This window comes from Nyctereutes procyonoides, unplaced genomic scaffold, assembly GCF_905146905.1.
Source record: "Nyctereutes procyonoides isolate TBG_1078 unplaced genomic scaffold, NYPRO_anot_genome, whole genome shotgun sequence".
In the NCBI taxonomy this organism is placed as follows: Eukaryota; Metazoa; Chordata; class Mammalia; order Carnivora; family Canidae; genus Nyctereutes; species Nyctereutes procyonoides.
In genome coordinates, this window is record NW_026575120.1 from 9,931,927 (window position 1) to 9,958,750 (window position 26,824).

The following is a 26,824-nucleotide window of genomic DNA, read 5'->3' on the forward strand; positions in this document are numbered from 1 at the left end:
CCACAAGTGGAAAGTAAATCCAAGCATTGCTTGAAGACTGAACGGATACATGTTTTACAGACATATGTAACAATATTTTTCACATGGGTATACCACTATATAGGGTCAATAAGAATCCTTCAAGCTAGTCTCAGTGTTGCTTCAGAGTCAGCAGCTAATAGACAAATATATAGTGTGGCTCTACCAGCTGCACTTTGTCAGCAGAGTGAGGACACTCACCCAGTGTTCCCCTTATGTGTTCTGCTTAATTATCTGCTGTTTCATATGGGTGGACTGTATCTCCCCACAACACTGGTGACTGTTAAAGGCAGGGAAAGCATGAGATTTGGACCTAGTCCACCTGGGTTTGAGTCCAAGCTCTGTGCATAGTAGCTATAAAGCGAAGGACTGGTCATTGAATATCTCTGAATCTTGGCTTGTTTATTCCATTTAAAAAGTGGAAAAGCATTCAAAAATAATACCCCTAGCATAGGAAGAACATAAGGATTCAGTTTCAAGGTGATTTGTAAATTAAATATTATACAAATATTAGTTTCCCAAGTGTCATGCAACTCCATGTGCCGCACGTACATGTCAATTATTTACAGTCATTCACCTGGTTTTCTTCGTCTTTGCTGAACTATCTCTGTCATTTTATCTTAAGAAATTGGGTTATCTAGTGAGGAAGAAGGAAGATATGAGAAAATTAGATTTGCACCTCTGTAGCACAGCCATTATTGTGCATCTGTTGCCTCTGCTTATCTAAATATTTTACATTCATGAGATGGTCCTCCTTGTCATACCTACTCTCCAAAACAAGTTCATGAAATTCATGAGGTTCATTTTTAATGTAATGTCCCCAATTTGGAACATCTGATATGCAGATGAATCCAAAGTTCTACAGGGCCACTAGCACTTCCCCCCTCCTTCACATTCTCTCTAGCTATGAAAATTGATGCCTACAGATAACATCGAGATGGACATTTCACTTGGTTATTTTTCTCTGGAGAAATATACTTCCATAGATGTTTTAATGAGCTGCAGAATGATATTTCCATGGTCTTAATACTTTGAGCTTCAATTAAGTACATCTTTTTTTTTTTTTTTCTTGGTTCTCAGTTCATGCTTTTAATGACCAAAACACTGCTTGCCAGCCACAGGAATATAGGCAAAAGAAAGTTACGGAAATTTGTTGAATGTCTAAAATGATGGCTTTCAGGAAGTATAAGCCCTCTTTACAAGCAAGATGTTGCCACAGTTAACAAAACAATAGATAAAATGCAAAACAAGAGGTAGATGATGTTAAAAATAGATAGGGAAAAAAATCAAATAACTTTCCCAGCAGCTATCACCAGAGAACCAACCACAAATTGCCTAGGTCATGATGGCCAGAGTGGGAGAGGTTAGATAGAAGGGTTAATGAACAGAAGATTCATAGTTGGGCTGAAAGTCATTATCTTTCTCTCTTTTGATCACATTTATCAAGATATCACATCTCTTAAATATTTATTCATCTTTTTACAGTTAGTACTGACTCTTTTAAGGAGGGTAGTAGTAGTTCCAGTTATAATTATTTGCCAAAATATTATTTAAAAATTAGTCTAGAAGACCAATATTGGTGATTATAACTACTTTTCAGTAATAATGTGTGTATATATATGTATATATATGTATATATGTATATATATGTATATATATATATATATATATATATATGCTGATTTTATTAGCACTTTTTTTCTTAGATAGTCCTGTGGTCAGCCAGAACCTGTCATTAATAACTTGTACTATTTTGGGTCATCTTCCCCAAGAAAAAAAATAATCTTTTATATTTAAAAATGGAATTTGTAGAGGAGGATAAGTCAGGATTGGAACATATGAAATTTATAAAATAATACTAGTAGTCATATTTATATACTATTGTATTTCAGAGAAATATAAAATATTTTATCTATTCCTCATACCAAAAAGTCAAATATAGTTAATATAAATGTTTTTTCATAGTTGAAGAAATTTGAGTAACGGTGGCCTGCCTAAACCTTTGAGAGCACATCATTTACCTTGTATATCTACCTTCACTTCTCTTATATAATAATTTGCCTTTTAATAAAAGGTCTGTAGAAAGGGATAATAAAGCAGCTTTTTATATTCCATTCTCCTAAAATGGATCTCTTTCAGTCTACCTCTGCTCTTACTACTGTCACTGTCTTTCTCTTCTTCTTTCTCTCTTTTTTCTTCCCAACAGGAGGAAAAGGTTAGTGAGAAAGTGGTACAGGGTATGTTTTATTATAACCATGAATAAAAGATATTTCTTGGATTTTCCAAATCTGGAAATGATACTTTTTAGGTAAATTAACATTAGCAATACTTATTAAAAAGAATACAGAAAACCTAAACATACCAATAAGTGTGACTGAAATAGAAAAAAATTGTAAAGGTTACCCCAAATTCCTTTGGGGCAGGGTAGACTTAACATGTGAAGTCTTCAAATCTTTGGAGGATAGATGATTAATCAAGTGTATAGACTGTCTCAAAATATAGTGAAAAATCATACTGAATGTATGGTCTCAAAACTTGACCAAAAAATAAGCAAGAGTCCTTAAGCAAATCTCACTGAAGAACAGAGATGTAACTAATAGAAGCAAACAGCAATGGTGAATTTTTAAATATTTTAAAACTAACTCTTATACGGAAGTTTTGAAGAAAAAAGGGATTTTTATTTGTATAAATTTATTTCACAAGTTTGACTTTATAAGGTTTATTACGTAGTCAATTCTTTATGGACAACTTTAAGGAAGCTTTGATGAACAACATAATTTGAAATGGAGGATCATGGATCATAACTGCAATAATGCAGCAAAGAATTGAAAACATCATGGTTCAAAAAGGAAAACTACGTGCAAATGAATAAAATTTTATACAGTTTGCCTTATGATTCTTCAGCTAAACTAATCCAGAAGTCTGAAAAAGGAGATGTAGGTATATTTTGTTTCAGTAATCAACAAAATTTAGTGGTCAACAATCTCTAGCACAATAATTGTTCATATTATTTTTATGGAAATTGTTCACTTTGGAAAGCTTTCACTTATGAATTTGTTTCAATGGTTAGAAGACTTAGTGTCCATTCTATAGTGAGCACTGGAGACATTGTGGCAGGGGTTTTCATTAGCACTGCTGTTTCACATTGAATGATGACATATCTGCCAACTTGCTTAAGAATGAGATTAAAAGCTGATAACTGATTTAAATAGCTTTTTATCTTTATAGTGTGGTATCAAAATTATGTTGGCTTCATAAGACATTAAAAATTGTTCTCTCTTTTTTTAGGTAAATTAACATTAGCACTGGAGGACTGTTTCTGGAGGACTGTTTCCTCCAGGATAAATAAAATTAAACCATTGAAGATTAAACTATAGAGCTACTGAGCACATTTAATAAGTAGGTGAATATATTCTTTAACTTTCTAACATGGGAACAGAGTATGGTATATATCTAAATTTTAATTTATCATAGACTTCTTTGTTCAAGGAGGGCAATTGTTCTACAAAATACACTTTGAAAAACTCTATAAATACTCAAGTTCAAGTTAAGATCAATAGAAACATGTCAGGTATCTCTATTTTTAACATTCTTTTTGAAGTGCTCATACAGTGCAACAAAATAAGGGGCTTAATGGTTCAAAAGTCAAACAGTAGGAGATAACAATTTTATCTGGAAACTGTGCAATTTCCTCCTATAAAATGCGGAAAAATTAACTGAAACACTATTAAAATTTATAAAAGAGAAAGAACACTAGCATAATGTATAACCTCTCCTATAAAATGCTACAAAGTAAAATTGAAATTGAAAACTTCTTTTCCGACCCTCAGACCCTTAGCCATTTTTTATAAAAAGAATAAAAATATACAAATGAATGAAATTTTCACTTGATGAGGACACTTGCTAAAATAATTTCACGAAGTGATTTTTCTGGTTTCCATATACCCATTTGGTGGACTCCATCTTACCATGGATTTAAGTCTGCCAAGTGCAACATTCCACTCCTTAATTTATTAAAAATCTCTCTTCTCTGGCTAAAGAATAAGCACTTCATGAACTTCTTCAGTTTCATCACCAGCCCTAGTAATGGTTTATTTCTCCCAGAAGAGCCATTTTTTTGTAAATATACTAAGGTTTTATCACTTAAGAAGAGCTACTGCATCTGAGAGAAAAGAACAGAGGTAAAGTGAGCACATATGAAAAGAAGCTAGCTAGCTTCCCTCGGTGTCATTGAGACTGGCTCCCACATATCGTGCTCTTCATGTGTGCAATTCAAATTTATGCCACCACAGAACTGCAGATTACTCTGTGACATTAATCTCTGAGATTGTTTATAAAGAATACAAACTAGGATATTAAATCTCTGAGTGCCAAAGCTTTATTGAACTACAAATAAATACAGTACCATTTATCATCCACTACGAAGATTAGGTTTATCATATTCACAGAGCCCTAAAACATTGCAGTGCAGGTCAGTTAGGATGAACTCACTGTAGCTAAAAATATCTCACAGCATGTAATGTGTTGCCACCTATTAAAAAGTGTGTACAATATGTGAAATTTGTGAGAGACTGCATACTCTAATAATGTAAGATAAGTGGATTTAGCAATCAATAATGTATGGGTATCTTCAAAATAATATTGTGTGGCAGATTATAGATCATCTAATATTAAATAATTCATCTGTTTAGTGCCCTTACATCATACGGGTTATGAGTCTCATTTAACACATAAGGAAGCACAGACACTAAGAGGTTAAACTGACCTTTTCAGGGCCTCATGGGAAATTGTTGGTAGATAGAGAATGAAGGATCAAAAAATCCATTACTTTAAGATATTTTCTCTTCTCTTTGGATTTTGTTTTTCTATGATTAGAAAATTTTCTTACTTTAGCTCATTGACTACTCTTGATCTACTCTGAGATACTAAACTGTTCATAAGCATAAGCATACAGTATAAGCAACATACTACATATTTGAAATAAGAATGTAGAAAATAATTTAGGGACAGTCTAAGTGACTTGAAATGATATGTAATTACTGCTTGTAGAAAGAGAATCCTCCTTAGCCTTGGAAATCTTAACTGAGATTCAAAATGCTAAAGTCATTTTTAAGCTCCAGAATTTTTAAGGCCCACCTGCCTGAGTTTCGTTTCGTTTTGTTTCTTTTCTTTTCCTTTTATCTCTCCATTTCTTTTTAATTTTTTATTTGAATGTAGTTAGCACACAATGTTACATTTGTTCTAGGTGGACAACATGGTGATTCATCCTCTCTATGTATTATGCTATGCTCACAAGAGAAGCCACCACCTGTCACCATACAATACTATTACAATATCATTGACTATATGAGAATCTTTACCTTAAACAGTTGTCATCAGGTAATTCTAAGGCAATTATTCCATAGATCACATTCTAAGGGACATGGCAGGTTAGCATAGTGCTTAAGAGTTCATGGTTTGGTTTCAGGCGAACCTGGGTTAAAAATCTCTTGTAAATTATAGTCGTTCAGAACCAGACCAATAATTGGATTTGAGTGCCAGTTTATTTGGGAGGCCATTTGAGAAGGAAGGGAATTAAAGCAATAGAAAGGTGTTAATAAGCAATGAGCCACTGTGAGCAATTAGTCTTCAGGCCCACTGATGATCACTCAATGACAACCATATCTCTATTCAGAGCTGCACCACACAAAAGCAAGAAAGCCTAGGTGTGTGTCTACTAATTCCTGTCTGTCATCTGTTGGAGCTACTGGCAAAACTTTTAGACACAGGTCCTCTTAGCCCATCCTACATGGGCTTAACATGGTCTGATGGCCAGAAATAGCTCTCAGGCAGAGTGACTTGCAAAAAATGGAGCTCTGCTTCATGTACAAACCTGGAGATATGTCCTCTCAGTAAACATTGAGAGGATAGGAGCTGAGCAGCAAAGGCACTGGCTGAAATCCTCCTCTGTACTACTCAGATCCACTCATGGCCCATATTGAGTTCATTTTGTTGTGTTAGGAATGCTTCAAAGTTGTGGACACACAACATTTAAGGAAAAGAAGGCATAGCAAGATAAGTGAAGCCATCTGTAGTCCCTGTTGCTTTAACTGGTCCCCATTTCACTAGTAGTATTCATAGTTTTCCTCTACCATGCCTTCTAGATTGCTTTCAGCTGCTTTTGGTTGCCAACAAGATGACCCAGACTAATTTCTGAAATTTCTAATCCTCCCTTTTTTTTTTTTAATTTTGCCAGATTCAGTTGCTGCAAGTGCTCATTCATGGTTATTACTGGGCACTAAGTACCAACAGGCACCTGGAGTGAATCTCCTGAAGGCCAGATGTACTTTTCCTTGACATCATTATACAGTAGTGACAATATCTCTTCATGGTAGTCAAATATTCCGATTAGGATTTCTTCTTTACCTTATGGTCTACTGGCATGAATAGCCCCAAATGACTAAGTGGTAGCAGTAATTTTAGGATTAGTGAAACCCACACTCTGTCCCCTGGTATAAGTCTTCCATTCCAGGAATAGAACATATAATCCAACAGAGCCTGGTGTAGAGACAAAAAGCATAAATTTCCAAACTGGGTCACTGAACATGATTGTAAGAATGGTCACTCCTACCTCAATTCTTTTGTTCTTGATCCCATGGATTCTATCTATAATGGACATAGACCACGTAATGGCTTTTTGTACATGGGTTTTACACATGTGACCTTCATTATGTTGAAGTAATTTCCTTCTTCCTAGTTTGTTGATTGTTTTTATTATTATAGTGTTTAATTTTGTCAAATACTTTTAATGCATCAATTGAAATGATCATGTGATTTTCCTCCTTCATTCTATTAATGTAGTGTATTGTACTGATTGATTTTCCAATATTGAACCATCCTTGCATTTTAGGAATAAATCCCAAGAGTCATGGTCCATAATCATTTTAATGTGTTTTTGAATTCAGTTTGCTAGTATTTTGCTGCAGATTTTTGCATCAACATTCATCAAATATGTTGGTCTATGGCTTTTTCTTATAGTGTTTAAATGTGATGTTAGGATAATGTTGGCTTCTTAAGTTGAGTTTGGAGGTGTTTCCTCCTCTTTAATTTTTTGCAAGAGTTTGAGAAGGATTGGTGTTAATTTAAATTTTTGGTAGAATTCTCCAGTGAAGCCATCTGGTCCTCTCAGCTCTTATTTATTGGGACATTTTTGAATTCCATCCAATCATCTTACTGCTATAGTTTTGTTCATATTTTTTTATTTCATAATGATTCAGTCTTGGTTTTTGAAGAATGTGTTGTTTAATTTCCGTATGTACTTGAATTTTCCAGTTTTCTTTTTGCTATTGATTTCTAGTTACATTTCATTGTGATCAGAAAAGATATGTGGTATGATTCCACTCTTCTTAAATTTGCTAAGATATGTTTTGTAGCCTAACATGGGACCTATCCTAGAGAATGTTCCATATGCACTTGAGAAGAATATGTATCCTGCTGATGTTGAGTGAAGTGTTCCATTTATATCTGTTACATCTAATCCATCTGTAGTGTTAGTCACATCCTCTCTTTCCTTATTGATCTGTCTAGTCATTCTGTCCATTATTGAAAAAGGGGTATTGAAACCTCCCACCATTATTGTTACTATCTATTTCTCCCTTCAGTTCTGGCAATGTTTGCTTCATATGTTTGGGTGATCTCTATTAGATGCATATATACTTATAATTGCCTTCATAGCTTGTTGATTTTTTTTTTTTTGGATTACATGTTTTGGTTCCTTTCTCATTTACTTTTGTGTATCTTCTTTAAATATACCCTTTGTGGTTACCAAGAGGATTGTAGAAAACATCTTATAATAATCTAATTTTTTATAATGGTTCCATGCTTAGCATGGAGGCCAATGCAAGGCTTGAACTCATGATCCTGAGATCAAGCCTTAGCTGAGATCAAGAGTTGGATGTTTAACCAACTGAGCCACCCAGGCACCCCTATCATAATCTATTTTAAACTGAAAATGACTTAATTACAATCAAATACAAAATGCTATTCTTTTAATCTCCTCCTTCTTTAAGTTATTGATATCATAAATTGCATCTTTTTATATTTTGTATTCATTAACATAATTTTATATTTACAGTAATCTTTAAGCTTTTATCTTTTAAAGTTTACACCAGAATTAAAAGTGATTTATGTACCACCAATATAGTATTTTGGGATTCTGTATTTGTTTGTTTGTTTATTTATTTATTTATTTATTTATTTATTTATTTATTTATTTATTTTTACCAGAGAGCTTTAGATTTTTGCATGTTTAGCATCCTTTCATTTCAACCTGAAGAACTTTCTTTAGCATCTTACGAGGCAGGTCTAGTGGTATGAACTCCCTCAGCTCTTATCTGGAAGGTCTTTATTTCATTTTTGAAGGATGGTTTACTGTATATAGTATTCTTGGTTGGTAGTTTGTTTTGTTTTGTTTTTTTCAGCACTTTAAATGTGCTCTTCTTCTTGCTTTTAATGTTTCTGCTAAGAAATCATTTGATAATCTTGTAAGAGATTGTATGTGATGAGTCACTTTTCTCTCACTGCTTTCTACATTCTTTCTTTGTCTTTGACTTTTGACAATCTGACTATAATATGTCTTGGTGTGTGTCTCTTGAGGATTATCCTAGTTCAAGTTTCTTGAACTTCTTGACTTTGAGTATCCTTTTCCTTCCTCAGATTGGGAAGTCTGCAGCCATTATTTCTTCAGATAAGAAATTATCCTTTTTTCTCTGTCATCTTTTACAGATTTCTATAATGCATACATTGATTCATCTGAAAGTCTCTAAGGTTTTCTTTAGTTTCATTCTTTTTTCTTTGATCCTCTGACTCCATACTTTCAAATGACCTTTTTTTGAGATATTTTATTTGTCTTAGATTTTATTTAAATTCAAGTTAGTTAACATATAATGTATTATTAGTTTCAGGGGTAGAATTTAGTGATTCATCAGTTGCATGCAACACCCAGTGCTCATTACATTAAATGCCCTCTTTATGCCCCTCATCCAGTTACTGCATCATCCTACCCACCTCCCCTCCAGCAACCCTCAGTTTGTTCTCTATAGTTAAGAGTCTCTTATGGTTTGCCTCCTCTCTGTTTTTATCTTATTTCACTTTTCCTTCCCTTCCTCCATGTTCATCTGTTTTGTTTCTTAAATTGCACACAAGAGTGAGTGCTAAGAGTGCAAACTGTTGCAGCCACTCTGGAAAACAGTATGGAGATTCCTCAAAAAGTTAAAAATAGAACCCTACAACCCAGCAATTGAACTACTAGGTACTTATCCAAATGATACATAAATTTTGATTTAAAGGGGCACATGCACCCCAATGTTTATAGTAGCAATGTTCATAATAACCAAGATATGGAAAAAGCCCAGATGTCCATTGACAGATGAATGGATAAGGAAGATGTGATATGGGCAGCCTGGGGGGCTCAGTGGTTTAGTGCCGCCTTCAGCCCAGGGCCTGATCCTGGAGACCCAGAATCGAGTCCCACGTTGGGCTTCCAGCATGGAGCCTGCTTCTCCCTCTGCCTGTGTCTCTGGCTCTCTCTCTCTCTCTCTGTGTGTGTGTGTGTGTGCCTCATGAATAAATAAATAAAATCTTTAAATAAAAGGATGTGATTTATATATATATAAAATGGTATATGTATAAATATATATATAATTGTATATATATAAATATATATATATAATGGTATATCACTCAGCCATCAAAAAGAATGAAATCTTGCCATTTGCAACAATATGGTTGGAACTAGAGTGTATTATGCTAAGCAAAATAAGTCAGTCTGAGAAAGTCAAATGACCTATCTTAAAGTTGTCTGTGGCACTGCAGTCTTTTGGTGCTGATGGAAACTGCTGAGCTCTCCTGAGGCCTCAATGGCCCCCAGGCTTCCTTCCAAACAAGGCCAGTTCTCCTCTGGTGCCCTGAGTCAGATGAGACAGAAACCCCGTCCTTCAGGCAGCCCCTTGAATAGCCAGAACTTCAGACATTCAGTCCATACTTGTCTCTCTTTCCAAGGGCAAAGCCACAAGTTGGGCATTTTCTCCTCATTTCACCATGCTGTGCTGGCTTGGGTTAGAGCTGTTGTGGCTAAAATGCAATGGCTCTTCTCATCTGCTTCAACGCAGCTATTCTTGGTTTTGTGATTATTTTTGTTACTATTATTTTTTAATTGATTTCTTTAATTTTCATAAATGCTTGTTGCACTGTATATGTATCTCTGTGATAGAACAGAGATCTACCATCTTGCTTATTCAATTCTCTGAGGAGCTGATATTTACACGGTGAATAATTCTCTTCTTCTAATGGCAATGAACTCACTCTGAAACCTTAGGAGTATGCATTGCTACTCAAGTTTTGGTGCTTTGGGATATGTTCTATAGTCCATTCTGACCCACTATGGAGACTTACAGCAATTTTGGGTAGGCCAGGTCATATGATCCAAGTAACAAGACCAAGCGCTTCAGAACCAGAACATGATGCAGAGGCCTCCCTTGTTCTGGTCATCATTCAAAATTGGCAGATTTTCAAGTCACTCAACAAATGTGTTGAGTAATATTTCCCAGTGTATATATGCACTCTCTAAAATATGGAGAGGTTTTTCAAGTATTGTGCCTTTTTCTTAGTAGTCAGAAGTGTAAGGTGAAAAAGCTTGTTTTTTACTTTGGAGGGATATCCTCAAATGCCCTAGGCTATTGGTTACCAAAGATTTTGGAAGATCCTTGAATATGTACAGAGTATCTTCTACTCTCTGTCACTCTTGTATCATACTAGATTTTATTCAGAATACTTTTCAACTTCCTATTCACCAGATTTAATTCACATGATGTCATCACTCTAGGAGATCAGCATGACACACTGCAGAATGTCAAGATTATCAAGGGCCCTTATGATTCTATTATGACAAAGAGACTAAAGTTAGCAAAATCTTAAACTATGAATATATTTTGTAGTTTATTCTATGTGAATGAAAATAGCTTTTTAATGGGCATTGAAAAAATGCGTATACTATATCAATAGCTGTATGCTAAAATCCAGAAATCAGTTCTAGTAGAAGACCCACTTCCAACTCATTGGCTGTGATTGAGGTTACCAGTAAGTTAAGTTTATGTAGTCCATGATAATCTGCCATGTTCTGTCCTGTTTTCACAAGGTCCAGGCTGGTGAATTCAATGGGGATGTGATGAGGACTACCTCTGCATCCTTAAGTCTTTGAGGATGACACTAAGTCCTGTCATTTTATCCTTCTGAATTCAAAGCAAGCTTGATTCTAATAAAAAATGTCCCTTCTTAAGGTTGTCAGTATGCTTGCTTATTTAGTCATAGATGTAAGAAGCTTACCTTGCACTCATTTTGAGTATTAGTGTGTTCCCATGCATTTTGGGTCCCTAGTAATTGTGTGTTCATGGTGGACACTGAATACAAACAGAGAGACAAAAAATGGGGGTATATATCTCTTCTTCTCATGTTCATGCTTCATTTTCACATCAAACTTTACTTACAAAACCTAGGTTCGGGGAATTTCAAGAAGACTACACCAGAGCATTCAACCAAGCATGGAGCTCTTCTAAACATGTGGTACTGGGGGACTGCAGAGGTCACATGCCCATGAGGTTGTTGCTGACCACACAGTCTTACATAGTGGAGTTGTCAAGAGTGATTACAGAACCAAGTTTAATAGGAGGTCATGCAAAACTTTCCCTAAGATCTAATCCACTGTGTCCCTAAAAACCATTATGTTGCCAAAGAATATCTTTTTGCAAATTGAAAAATTCCTTAATACTTTTATGTGACTTTTTAAAAGTAATTACTCTGATTTAAATTCAAATGTCATGAAAGTAATGTATTAGTTAATTTTGTTTGTTTATGGATATTTTGTTTCTAGGAGTTTAACCAAACTTTTGGGCTACCGCCAGACAAGAGCTATACTTGGGCTGACTCCCAGTTCTGAAGATTGTGGATCCAAGCCCAAATTTCAAGGTCAAGGACTAGGGACTCTTTGGCTGCTTGGAACTATTAGTATTTAGAAAGAAAGGGCCCCAGTGACCTAAGCATTGAAGAGAGAAATCTTAAAGCCCACTGATTTGTAGCACCTCATTTCCTACCACGTTGAGCTCTCACAAGGGGAATCCATTAGATTTTAGAATAGAAGGAAATACATTACATGTAGAAGTTCTTGTTTTTAAACTTCTGGTTAAATATGAAGGAAATAATGTTTGGTAGTCAAGGGTAAAGGGAAGATTAAATGATCTAGATCTACCAAAAGGAATCTGGCCATAGAACTATGGATCCAGGGAGAATAGCAGGTAATCATAAACTTGTATGTTTTGCAAATGACCTTACATCTAACGCCAGGCCCACAAGGCTACACTGTTTTGTATTTTGTCAGTATTTGCAACAGCAGTAATGTCTGAAGTTATTTAGCCACCTGCTCTCATTTGACCTAAGAATATTAAGGAATTGACCATAGCATTCCCAATATCTCTGGAACACAAGAGAAAACTGTCACTCAACTATATAAAAGGCGAGGGTAAAACTCAGGTAGATAAGAATGATTACACAGAAGGCAGAGATTTGGGTAATGAAAAAGCTAAAAGTAAATTCTGAGTTTCCTGCCCTCCAAACCCATGCTCTTCATTCAAATACATTTTGGTCTGTACTTTAGGTGATTTTCTCTGTGGTCTTAAATGGATTTTTACAAGGTCTGTCAAGTTTCTACATGCTGTTACATATGTTTTAGTAATGCTGATGTTAAGTTTTGCATGTGTTTTATTTTATTCCCCTAGTAGTCTTAAAAGTAGGACAAGAATTATTTAAAGGGGAAAAGAGATTATTATTTCAGTTTAAGAGTCCCAATAGAATGGAGAAAACTTGGAAAGTGTAAAGAGTTCTATATTCCTATTAAGTGTGACTCAAAAGCCACCCTTGGTTTTACACTATCTCTATCTATAATTTTACTTCTCCCTAGCATTTTTTTCAGACTTGCACAGCAGCTAATCCTCATAAAGGAAAAGCCACACATGAAATTTAAACTCCAACACTTTCACTAATATTCCTGTAGGAAAACATCTTCCCATTCTCCATGACCATATTAAATTGACTACATGGAATACAGTCAAACTTCTCCTTTTAATATTCACCTTTGGATAGAATCCAGCCATTAACTAAGAAATGTATAGAAATCAGGTGTTATAGGACATAGATTATCTGGAATATGCTTTTGTGGTGGTTAGAAGTTAACACTTTATGGAGGGAAACATTATTAGGGTGAAAAAAACCCTAACAACATATGCATCAAATTTAGCTACTTATCTAGTCTAGTAAGTATCAAAGTATATATGATGTGTACATCTATACTTGCAAAGAATTCCAAAGAAGACCTTTGAACAGGGCCAGATTTTAAGTTTTATGCAAAAAGGCGTCAGATAGTAGAAGGCTCCCCATGTTTTCTCCTCAAATAGAAATTTTTAAAAATAAGAATTCTATTTATTTTATTTTCTCTTCAAATAGAAATTAAAAAAATAAAAATCTGATTTTCTTCTCATATAAGAAATAAAATAGAAATTTTCTCTCCAAATTCTTTGTTAGTAGATATTAGAAGGGAGAGACAAAGGTTTATGGACAATAGGCCTACAGAACCCCTTTTCTGGTATTAATAATCAAACCCTAAAATGTTCAGGTCAAAAAGCAAGACCCAAGGATTTCACGCTGTCATACCTCAGGCTGTTAGGTATCTCAGAGGTCATATTGGAGAACAAAAGGAAAACCAAGGTATGGAACTACCAGCTCACGATTCTCATTTCAATTGCTAAATTCTCCTTTTCATTATTCTTATCTGGGAATTTGCATGAAATTATGTGAGAAAAAAGAATCCTCTTGCTGAGAAAAAGTCTGAAAACTACTGATATTATAAATTCTTTCATTTTTTCCCTTAATATTCAGCTACTCAACATAGTACTATAAATGACCCTACAAGTCTCAATGACCCAGCAGCCACATAAATTTGTGATCTGTGAAAAGTCATCGTCCAATCTCATGCACTGCTTCTTCCTTCCTAATGCTCCATTTGCTTATTTCTCCTTTTGGTTATCAAAGCTGAGACTGTTAGTCACCTACACAGTATCAAGTGTCTACCACTTCTTTATTAACAAAATCCCAATTTTATTTCACAGCTTACCATGATCAGCTCAAGCATTGCATCTCACAGCCTCCTTTAGCAATTATGACACTGAATTCTGGTCAATGAGGTGAGAGCAGAATTATTGTGTGGGACAGCTGAGAAGTCTCTTTAAAGGGAATCAACTTAGTGTAGACGTAGGTCTTTCTTCCCCTTCCCTCTTTCTTCCTTTGGGAGGTCTGGGGTGTAAAGTTGATAGGTGAAGCCTACAGTGGCAGAGCAGATGCAAGAGGTATTTTGGTTTCAGATAATTTCTTGAGGTCTCCATACCAACCGTCTTTTATTTAGAAGAGTAAACCTCTGTGTGTTTAAAACACTTAATGAACTTCATACATACTTTATACCTTATCTATGCTTGTGCTTTCCAGAAAACAACTGGTCTTTATTCCTATATCCATTATAAATCAAAATAAATTACTTCTCTATTTCATTCCCTCAGAATCTCAGGTCTTTTAAGATTACTTAATAATATTTTCAATAACAACTGACAATGAAGATTTCCCTTTCCATACAGCATTTGTCTAGGACATTCCGCATTTTTACCACGTATTTTATTATATTCTTAGTAAAACTAGGCATACCTTATATAGAAACAATATTAATTGAAATATGTAATTAGCAAGAATGCAAGTGCCCTCCAAATATGTGAAAGAAAATTTAAAAATAGAAATGAAATTACATAAGTGGATTTAGAGGAATCATTTGAATTAAAAAAATTTTTTTGAGTATAGTTGACACACAATGCTATGTTAGTTTCAGATGTACAATATAGTAATTCAACTTCTCTATACATTACTCTATGTCCACAAGTATAGCAACCATCTATCACCATACAATGCTATTACAATACCATTGACTAGATTCTCTATTCTGTGCCTTTTACTCCCTTATCTTATTTATTCCATGACTGGAAGCCTGTGTCTCCCACTCCCCTTTGCCCATTTTGCTTATCTTGCATCCTCCTTCCCTCTGGCAAACATGTTTGTTCTCTACATTTATAGGTCTGATTCTGCTTTTTATTTATTTATTTATTCTTTTTTTTTTTAGAATCCACATATGAGCGAAATCACAGTATATGTCTTTCTCAATCCGACTTATTTCACTTAGCATAATATCCTCTATGTCATCTGTGTTGTCACAGATGGCAAGAGCCCATTCTTTTTTAATGGATGCATAATATTTGTGTGTGTGTGTGTGTGTGTGTGTGTGTGTCTTCTATATCCCTTCACCTACTGATAGACACTTAGGTTGTTACCATATCTTGACTAGTGTAAATAATGTTGGGCAATCTGGGTGGCTCAGCGGTTTGGAGCCTGCCGTCAGCCCAGGGTTTGATCCTGGAGACTCAGGATTGAGTCCCACATCAGGCTCCCTGCACGGAGCCTGCTTCTGTCTCTGCCTTTCTCTCATGAATAAATAAATTTTAAAAATGTTAAAAAAATAATGCTGCAATAAACATGGGGTGCATACATCTTTTTTTGCATTAGTGTTTATGTTGTTTTTGAGTAAATACTCAATAGTAGAATTTTTGAATCATATGGTAGTCCTAATTTTAATTTTTCTTAAGAAGCTCCATACTATTTTCTGCAGTGACTACACTAGTTTGCATTCCCACCAACAATGCATTGAAGTTCCTTTTTCTCCACATCCTTGCCAACACTCCTGCTATTCCTTGTCTTTTCAATTTTAACCACATTCAGGATTTTGATTTATAATCAGCCCAATTAGTAGTTCAGACTTTTGAACAGAATGTAAGCTAACTGGAAAGACAGTTTTACAGTAAGGAGATGTTTATTCTCCCCTTGGATTTTACCTTCTGAACAGTCATTTGCTGGAAGTTCTTGGTTTTAAGTACAGGCTACAGGAAAACCCAAGTGCTTTACTTTGAAATTATTAGAAACTTTGAAATTCTACCAATTATTCAGGGTGGTTACTAAAAGTGATTTTTTTGTGTGCTTTCAGCTACTACCTAAATTTTGAGAATAACTTGTACTTATGCTTTCAAAATTTGAAGTACATATGCAGAAACCCTTAAAGACAGGATCTGTCAATAAACATGTCCGCCAATAAATACAAAGTACACCAAAGTCACTTCTAACTTTAGAATCATTGAGACATAGGACATTAAAGCTAGATATACTTGGGAGAGTGTGTACTGTAATTCCTTCATTTCTTCTTTATGTTAGTGGGTATAACAAAATGTGATTTTGTTGACCTGCTGATTTCATTATTCTTTCCCTCAGTATAGAGCATCTGCTTTTAAGTGTAAGAAGGATATGTTGGGTACTTGCCAATAGAAAATAAAGGGAAAAAAATAGATTGGACTCTAGATCCTGCACTGACTTCAGATCTTTATGAACTTTCTGATATCAGTGACCTTTACTGCCTTACAGTGTTCTGAGGTTGTTGATATAAGAAGGAAGGGAAGGAATGTTCTCAGCTATTTGCCATTAGTCCTTTCTGAGCCTTATTTCTTAGGGAGCTTATCACTTTCTGAAATAAAATAGATGATCCTTGTAAGGTAGAAGAATGACTTCCAGGTGCCATTTTGAAGATCATGTTTTCTGGTCATTTGCTAGTGTCTAAGTAGCCCAGTAAGTTTTTCCACAACTGTGCTTGTAGAACACATACTGTAGATGTGTAAGTAGAAGCAGGGGTAGAGGTAGATGTTATAATATTTAATTTTTCCCCTTTCATGCTCTAAATCCCTTCTGGACAGAGACCTGTCAATAATTTTTTTCTTGTATACAGGGAAATATTAACCAGTACAGTGCCTGGAACCCACTTATAGTATGTTTCCATCATGGAAATTATAATGTTAATCACGATAGGTTTGACATTCATTTAATCAATTTTGTAGCAGAGCTGAGTTCTTGTTTTATGCTATATGTTCAGTTCACCTCAGGAAACCAAGAAAACAATCCATTCACCTAAAAACCAACAGTTATTCCTACTGTGTTCCAGGTGTGGAAGATAGAGACTCTGCTCTTCAAAGTTCTTACAAGCCAATAAAAAATGTACAACATTTTTCACATGCACAAAATTCTGGAGATTCTAAAGATAATCTTTATAGTCATTCAGCTATCTCATGAGAAGAAGGGGACCAACTTTCTTGGAGCAGAGGGCTCAGGTTGGAGTCATAATGAGAAATAAAATGGAGTTGATAAAGGGGCTTCATTTGAGGAAAGGCCTTAACTGCCTACATGAGAGTTTGACCCTGTTTTGCTTAGCAACAGGGAGCCATGGAAGATTTTTAAACATAGAAGTGGCAAAATGAATGTTGTATTTCAGGAACATCCTGGTGTACAGGATAGATGAGTAAGCAGAAAGTCACTATAGTCAGAAAGACTAATTAGTTGTTAATTTCTGTCATCAGGACATGCATTGAATTTGAAGTTGAAAAACAACATAAATTCATTAATTTGGAATATGTTTATGAAGCACCTAATTTGCACCAGACCTTATGTTAAGAATTGAGAATACATCTATGTTTTTCTGCTTTGCAGAACATACATACCAATAGAAAGTATTGGTGTGTGCATGTGTGTGTGTGTATGTGTGTGTGTGTGTATATAATTGTGGATGTGGGTGTATGTGAAAGAAAAAAAAAGAAACAGAGAAAAAGAAGGCAATATTTAATGTAAGAAATGGAGAATGAAATAAGGAAAGAAAACTTAGTATAAAAGATGTAAACCTTACCAATAATATGCTTAACCTCACTAGATATCAGAGAAACAGGTTTTAAAACCATAATAAGATAACATTAGACTGACAAAATTTTTAATAGGTTAACAAATAGCAAATATTAGTAAGGATATAAAACAATAAGAACTCTAAAACATTTCCCATCTAAATATATATTAATATAAGAACTTTTTTTAAAAATATTTTATTTATTTATTCATGAGAGACACAGAGTGGCAGAGACACAGGCAGAGGGAGATGCAGGCTCCATGCAGGGAGCCCTGTGTGGGACTCGATCCCAGAACTCCAGGATGACGCCTTGAGCCAAAGACAGATGCTCAACTGCTGAGCCACCCAGGCGTCCCAGTATAAGCACTTTTAAGAACAATTTGACAGTATCTTAAAAAGTTGAAACTAGACATTCTTTAAACAAAATAAAAATCAACTACATGTCTGTTGATAGGAGAATGGAAAAATAAATGAAGTACTAATAAGAAATTAAAATGAATGGACTGAAGCTATATTTATCAATGTGTATGAAACTTCAAATATAATGTTGAGTGGAAAAAGCAAATTACAGAAAAAGATGTGCGAAAAACCCTACATAAAGTTTATAAACCTTCAAGTCAATAGTATACACTAATTTCCTCAAAGAAATACTTGAGAATGAAAAGCATGTGATTTAGGACAGAGATTACTTACAGTGGTCTGGGGAGATGAGATTGGAGGTAATATAGACAGGCTTCAAATTTATGCATCATTTTTTATTTCTTATGTTGAATAATGGATCATGAGATTTCACTGTATTTTAAATTTTTTTTCATTGTACTATATATATCTTTATATTTTAAACAATTCCTAATAAATTCGAAACGCCTTACCCATAATATGACATACACATCACAGACATCCTGCAACTGCCTAACAATGAGGAACTGGCTGGTGACATTAGTTTTCAGGTAATTTCTGGCCTGCAATGACAAATATCCCTATTATTTAAGAAAAATGACTTTTTACTGGGCGCTCTGAAATTTCCAGGAAATTACCAGAGCTACCAAGTACTGCCACTCTGGAAGATGATGCTTTTTTATATAAGAATGTATTTGGGAGGTGTCTTAGAAATGGTCTATCTCCTGACCACATCTATATAATCAAGCATACCTAGGCAAGACGTTGATTTTGGTGATGCAAGCTAATGTTCTGCCTATAAACTAGCAAAGATATTGCTAAACCTATTTAAGGACTTAACATAGGTTCAATTTTCCTATTTCCTGACAAAATAATGGTGATGGATGGGTCTGAGTCTTCCCTGGAGTGGTTCATAGTCTCTGGAGATGGGGCTTTCACTATAAGGAATGTTCTTCCCTGCCCCACTCCAAGATCAATACAAAATCCAGCCTTGGATTTCACATTAGGTGGCTCCTGGCTGCCTGAATTAGGCTGTCAGTCTCCTATTTATGTGCAAAATGGCCGAGTTGTCTTCTGGATGGTGTCTCCCTCCAAAGACAGAGTCAGGTTTCTTATTAGTTTGCAAAATAGCGTACTGCACTAACTGTATTCTCAGCTGAAATTCTCAACACTGAGTGAGTCACACTGAAGATCCTGTTAAAGCCAGTTTGAGCAGCTTTGTTTACAGCACAGAAAAACTAAAAACATAAATTTGGAGTCTGACCTGCACTTTAGATGCATCCACTTGGACCTATGGGTACTTGATCTGCTAAAGGTTCATTGGACTACTCTCTTCTTTTAATTATAAACTATTGAAATCCACCCAAGAATTCTGACTGAAATCAAGAGACTTGGAGTTATAATAAAATCAGAATTTCTGTGTTATTCTGTGAGGGAGGCAAGGCAGGGATGTTAGAGCCACTCAATAAGCACTAAATAAATCATGTTCCCTTGCTCTGGTGCAGAGGGACCTAGCACTTCCTCTGTTAGGCCCTGTAGATCGACCTCTATAAAAATCTTAGCAGGCACTTGCATCCCAGCAGGAGCTGTACTGGGATGAAATCATGGAGTGCCTGAGGACAGCACCCCCTCCCCATTCCCATGGCAACTGTCAATCTCACAGGAACAGAAGAGATGTCTTAGGTTTGAGACTACTTTTGGAATGCTCTCTGGGATGGAAATGCCTTATTAAATTTCAAAGATTCAAGTACCGAGACTCCAGGGAGAAGATCTGCTCTTCTATTGTGCTGGGGTAGGGAAGTGCGCCATTTTCCTTTTATCGGGAAACAAACATTGGCCAAATGATGGAAATTATAGGTTGGCATATTTGCTCAAAATAAAACAGAATTCTTCACAGAAGTAGCGCTGCTCAGTAATGGAGTGGCCTATCTCAGAAAAATAAGCATTCTCTGACATTGTAATAATTCAAGTGGAGGACAGATGTCTAATAATCAAAGATGATACAGGCAAGCAAACAAACAATTGAACTGAACAAGGTCCCTGAGAAGGCTGAGACTATGTCAAACACAAAGCCTGAGTTGAAAATTCAAGCTTCATTTTTATATAGAAAATTTGGGAACTGAACGAAATAGTGTAAGATAGAAATGCAGGGAATATAGGACAGAGGTTGTGTGGAATCTGGTTTTGTCTTTGTTACTAGGGGGCTGAGGAACCTTGGACTAGTCATTTGAGCATTCTTATGTCCAAGTTTCCTCATGTGTGTAAAACGAGGAGACTGGACTAGATGTGTTTTGTATTCTTGACAGCAACTTAATATTTTTTTCTGGAGAAAGATGAGGTATAGACACCCAAGTGAATAACTGTCAGTTAGTAAAATCCTTTCCCATCTCTATTTTAGCCCATATAACGCAGAATAGACCAAGACATGGAATCCTGAAAATATATTGGCCTCCTGTTGATTCTGATATGTTCTCCTCATGTTGTCCATTTTAACAACACAATAGTAGAGAATTCTTGATACCAGGTAAGTAGGGTTAGGATATCTGGTGTTGTGTGTGGGTGACTAAATCTTCCTTCAGAAGGAAGATAAAAGTCCCCTTTCATGCCTTTTCCAAAGAGCAGCGGACTTCTTCTGAGTTCCTAGTCCATGGTTCTAGCAGAGGCAAGCTCATTGAGCTTAATAAGCTCTCTAGAAAGGAGCTGTATTAAAAGAATAAAATGTCTCTGCCAATGCTACAATTTTCAATGTCACAAAATCCCAAAGGTCTTCAAGGTTCAGAAGAGGTCACATTCTAGTCACATGGAATAAATATGAAATTGGCTTTGTTTCATATCATACAAACCTATGATATGAAACTCAAAGATGAAATGTATGAAATATATTTGACAAATGAGAGTTTTATATTTCCAGTACCTTCAATACATTTTGTCTTTATTGTACTGAATACCACATGTGATATCTGGATTGGGAAACTGAGCCAATTCAGTACTGTCATTTGTATTTTATAATTAGGAATGGCGTGTAATATATGGACATTTGTGCCTTTTTTTGTAAAGCCTATAATTTTGAGCCAAACAAAACCCCCAATTAGTACAGATTTGAGTTAACTCAGCAGCTTGTGAGTTAAGGAGGAAGAACCCAATGTCAAATGCCATTTCTTAATTTAACAAACATGAAATATTTCTGCCCTGCAAGTGGTGATCTTGGGGATTTCCTGGTACTTATATTTCACCTCAACAAATCCCCGTACACCACACAAAAATCAGCATTACCTTTAATATTTCCAATATGATAAGCCTTCTCTCTGCCAAATCTAATTAGCTTTAGAAATCTAAATTTCTAACATAAAAATCTTTGAATAGGGAAAGACTTATAAGTGACTAAGCAACAAACACATACTGTTTGTCACTTACAGTAAGTTTATTACACCAAATATTGTAGGAAAATTCTTTTAAAACAATACAACTCTTAAAAAACAAGTTTGCTACCATAAGTTTTTTAAGATTAGGAAAGACTATAGTTCAAAATCCTTTCCTTTTTCTTTATTTAGCTATGTAGCCTCATTCTGTATGTTCATCTTTATGATGCCCTTTGTTCTTTCCTTCTTTTCCATTTTTTGAACTTGAATTTTCTCTTCCTACAGAGACTCTCATTGTCCTCCTCGCTAGGATAGCCAAAATTTCATTTACTCAAGATTGATCTGTAGCAAGAAGGATACAAAAAAGAATGTTCCTTGAATTTCTGGAGAGATTAAATAATGGGTTATTCTTCAATAATTGGAAATTCCTTTTATCAGAAACAAGACAAAGCAAACAAATACTAAAACATATTGCTGAGTGAGCCAATCTAAGTTCCTTAAACTTAGAAAGTTTTTTGTTTCTTTGTGTTTTAAGAAGCCCAGCCTCTTCAATATGCTCACCCATCCTACAGGTATACCTTCAGTCTCTCAATCTGTAAGTATCTAGTGCCTTATGCTCTCTCTTAAGTCTCAAAAAACCTAAAATTATGTTTTGGATTCAGTCCAGAGTATAAGTGATAACAATACAAAGCATTCACTATCTGGAAGTCAATCTGTATTTAATGGGGAAAAAAGCTCCGAGTGACTTTTTCTAAGAAGATCTAGTATGGCTATGGGTGGGGTGATACAATAAGGAATTGAGCCCTCTTATTCCTTCCCCTGCCAATCATAAAAGCTACCAATGCATGAGACCAGCCCAGACCTGGGCTTCTTTTCACTACAGAGGTGTGGTGAAGGTTCAGAGAAGGTCACAGAAAAGGCTTAAGATCTGACCATTTATTTACTGTAATGCATTGATTTCATCAAGTAGGAGGGAGTGAGAAGTTAAGAAAAGTAGAACATTTGAGCAGCCAGGGAAAAGTCCCCTTGGTCAGAAAAAGATGAAAGCAGCACACTGGAGCTTCCCATTCTGATGGAGGTTTCTGTTGATTTGAACATAATTTCTAGAATCCCCCCAGCATAGCTTCCTAACTTGACCTTTTGTGATTTGTGGCCTTAAAGCCACAAGACCAAACTTCAATACTTATAGCACTTTGGCACAAGGGGTCAGGCTCTGGAGAATTTTTATCCTTAAGTCTATAGTTTTCTGGCTTTTGCTGGCTTGACATTATCCGTAAACTATCTGGAACACATTTTGATCATTCAAAATTTACTATAGAGGTCTGGGGCTAAACCAACAGAAACTGCTCTTTTGGAGATAATCTCATTGGAGCCTAGAAAATTAAGAATCTCTTTAAATCAAAGTTAGTAAAACAAAGCGTCCAAAAGCAGTGGCTCTCAGGATCTTCCATGATCTTTTTTTTTTTTTCTTTTCTTCCATGGTCTTCTAATCGACGGTCTGATGTAAAACCCAAATCAACTGCATATATAATGTGCACGTATGAATCTACACTTAAATCTTACCCAAACATTTTGAAGTATCATCAGAATTTCATTAACCTAGCCTTTTAAATGCAGCCTCGTCCATCAAACCCTACTTTATAATCTTATCTTCATTGTTTAGTCTCCTCTCTGAACTGCTGCCGCATCACTGGTCTATAAATATTTGTCAGTCAGCTGCAAGCAGGAATTATTCTAGATATTTTAAGTAGAAAGGGGTTTAGAAGCAGAGATTTGGTGCTCACAGAATTTTTCCAAGGGTAGGCAGGATAGGCTTTAGGCTAAGTATCCAGGAGGACCTCCAACAAGACCTCCTCACTGGCCCATGAGAGGAAAATCTGTTGCACTGTTCACAGCACAGGGAACCAAGGGAATGAGACTTATTACCCATTTGTAGAACAGGAATTCAGATTTTTGGCAGATGATGCTACCTCCTGAACTGTCTTTCCAGACCCACAAAATTAGTGACTGGACACTGCAAGGTGGCTACAGAAAAACCCATCTCCACAACCTGGCTTCTAGCTGGCAGTGATGAGGAGACGACTATCTAATTTCTGGCTTCCAAATCTCATGTAATACCTCTTATTGTAAGAATCAAATTTGCCTCCAGCACTCCAGTTTGAAAAGAGTGAATGGATAAAGAAGATGTGGTCTATGTATACAATGGAATATTCCTCAGCCATTAGAAACGACAAATACCCACCATTTGCTTCAACGTGGATGGAACTGGAGGGTATTATGCTGAGTGAAGTAAGTCAATCGGAGAAAGACAAAAAGTGTATGTTCTCATTCATTTGGGGAATATGAATAATAGTGAAAGGGAATATAAGGGAAGGGAGAAGAAATGTGTAGGAAATATCAGAAAGGGACACAGAACATAAAGACTCCTAACTCTGGGAAACGAACTAGGGGTGGTGGAAGGGGAGGAGGGCGGGGGGTGGGGGTGAATGGGTGACGGGCACTGAGGGGGACACTTGACGGGATGAGCACTGGGTGTTATTCTGTATGTTGGTAAATTGAACACCAATAAAAATTAATTTATTAAAAAAATAAAATAAAAAAAATTAAAAAAAAGAAAAGAGTCTAGGAAATGTAGTTTTTAACCTTCTATATTCTGTAGCATAGAAAATCACACTAGAAGTAATTTATGACACATGATGAGTGTCAGTTCACCACAGCAACCATAAACATTATTAATTAGTTTTCTTTCCGACTCTGACATTGCTTTTTTACAAAAAAAGAAACATGTTGAGAATAAAACCATATCTCAAACTTTGAAATACCTAGAAAAATTCATGTTCAATAAATATTTGTGGGTTTATTGCTTTAGTAAGTAATCTTTTTTTAAAACATGCCGTTAGGGGCAGCCTGGGTGGCTCAGCGGTTTAGTGCTGCCTTCAGTCCAGGGTGTGATCCTGGAGAACCAGGATCGAGTCCCACGACAGGCTCCCTGCATGGAGCCTGCTTCTCCTTCTGCCTTGTGTCTCTGCCTCTCCCTCTGTGTCTGTCATGAATAAATAAATAAAATCTTTTAAAAAAATAAAATAAAACGTGCCTTTGAACATGTTTGTTATGATGCTCAATACTTCCCTTTCTTAATAGGTGGAGTATTTTAAGCATAGTTTATTTGATTTACTTTTTTGGTGCCTGGACATCTTGCAGTAACTAGAGGTCATCATTCTGAACATTTATTTATTTATTTATTTTTTCATTCTGAACATTTACAATCATCGTGCAGAAAGGATGAGAGAGGAGGCAGTAGAAAGCAATTTATCTCCAGTTGGATGTACACTGACTCCAAGCAAGGTCCATTTCAGGAAAAGGGCATTGATCTGAATTGTCTTGCCATATTTCATCTTTCTACTAATAGCCAAATGCAGAAAAAATCTGGGTATTTCATTTGAATGAGTATAATTGTGGCAAATATAAACTTACGCTTAACAGCCTAATATCAACATATTAAATTTCTATTCCAGGATTGATTATCTATCTAGCAAAAATTTCCCCAAAATCTTTTCTTGCAGAGGCAAGTTAGTTGCCTGCAGTGGCCACTGGAAGAAGTTTATGAACCAAAAAGTCCTAGTGTTATAGAGAAATCAGAGTGGTAATTTTTTTTTACCTGAGATGGATTCTCAATTATCCTAATTGATACTATTCTAGCATGAATCCCAGGGAGATGTGGTGACTTGCCTCAGGTCACATACCTGGTAAGTGAAAAAAACAGTTTGTTAACCCAAGTCTTCTGGTTAGTTCAATGCTTTTTTCACACAGTGAATTATGTACCTGTTTTTAATAGAATTGGGTTTTCATTTCTGAAAAAAGAAACTGGTTAAAGTCTACATTCATATACTAACAATTGTCATATATATGAAGAGGTTGGACTTTTTTTCTTGGGATATTCCCTGCAACACACACACACACCACACACACCACACGTCTGATTTTAGTGGTGGTTTCAATATAGACATTAGCAAAGGTGTTAGAGTTGACGGAAGGAGAACTCTTAAACTTCCTTCAGCAGTGAAATTTGATGAATTCTGGTCTGTTCATGTAATGACACTTTTAACCAACTAGCACTTATATCTGCATAATGGATTTCTAACATTTACCATTCACCTTGACTTAAAAATTGAGATCATATTTGTGAATTCAGTACAGTGTATGGTGACACAGGCCCTCTAGAAAGGTTATCAGCACTGTCTACTCTGATGAGGGGATTGGGAAAATGAGTGTCTTAAATATCAAGCAATGGTAGTAAATATCATGCTAGCATAACAAATCATTTTCTGGAATTGAAATATCATAGACTCAGTTCTTCTGGGAAGAAAGAACACACAGGAGACTTGGGGAGGGGCATGAGTGAAAAGCTACCAATTCAGTTAGTGGGAAACTTCCCAGGAATAGCAAAATGAGATCTTCTTTTATCATCTTTCTAGTTCTTGGTGGAGGTTTTAATCTTTTTTCACTGAATTTAGTAATTGTTCATATCTGCAAAGATAGAGTCCATACTGATCAATGAAACAAAGAACAATAATCAGATGTTCCAATGACCTATAGAAAAGCAATTCCCTCCAAGTGCCTTCTCTGCTCTCTCTCAGCATAATGTCTGAAGTAATGAATCTTAGCAGCATAATAAGGGCCTTCCTTTTCTCTCAGGATTAGACCTGATAGCAAATATGTATTGGAAACCACTGTGCTTAGTAAACAGAATAAGTAAAAGTCACTAAGAAAATGCCAATTATTCTGCCTTTATCCATCTAAGCTAATTTCTAGGATTTAAAAGACTAATCCATAATGAAAGAATACTACCAATCTCTTTTTAAAGAACATATTAAGTGCAGGGTCTTTCCTGGTCAGTGTTAACTTCTGCAGTTAAACACTCACAACCCTTTCAGTAGAGAAACTAATGGTAGCTAGTTAGAAAAGTGATACTCATGGGATAGTACATTAGGGAAAGAGGAAAAGTGGTCAACACCCATTAACCAGGAAGGTTCTTGAAAAGGAGACCTTACCTAAATCAATAAATAGTGTGGAGGTGGGGCGTATTATGGATTTCTACAAAGGAAAGACTATTTTAAAGACACATGTACACTAAATGTGGTATGCTATTTTCAACAGC

At 35.6% G+C, this 26,824-nt stretch overlaps 1 long non-coding RNA gene across 2 annotated transcripts in view; it reads right to left on the bottom strand.

The window, feature by feature from the left end:
• The window catches only part of LOC129515813 (uncharacterized), a 204,626-nt gene that overhangs the window by 97,967 nt on the left and 79,835 nt on the right, over positions 1-26,824 (bottom strand). For both annotated transcript variants that reach the window (XR_008665653.1, XR_008665654.1), the window contains exon 2: positions 25,325-25,409. This is a non-coding gene — a long non-coding RNA (uncharacterized LOC129515813). The remainder of the gene's footprint in view (positions 1-25,324; positions 25,410-26,824) is intronic.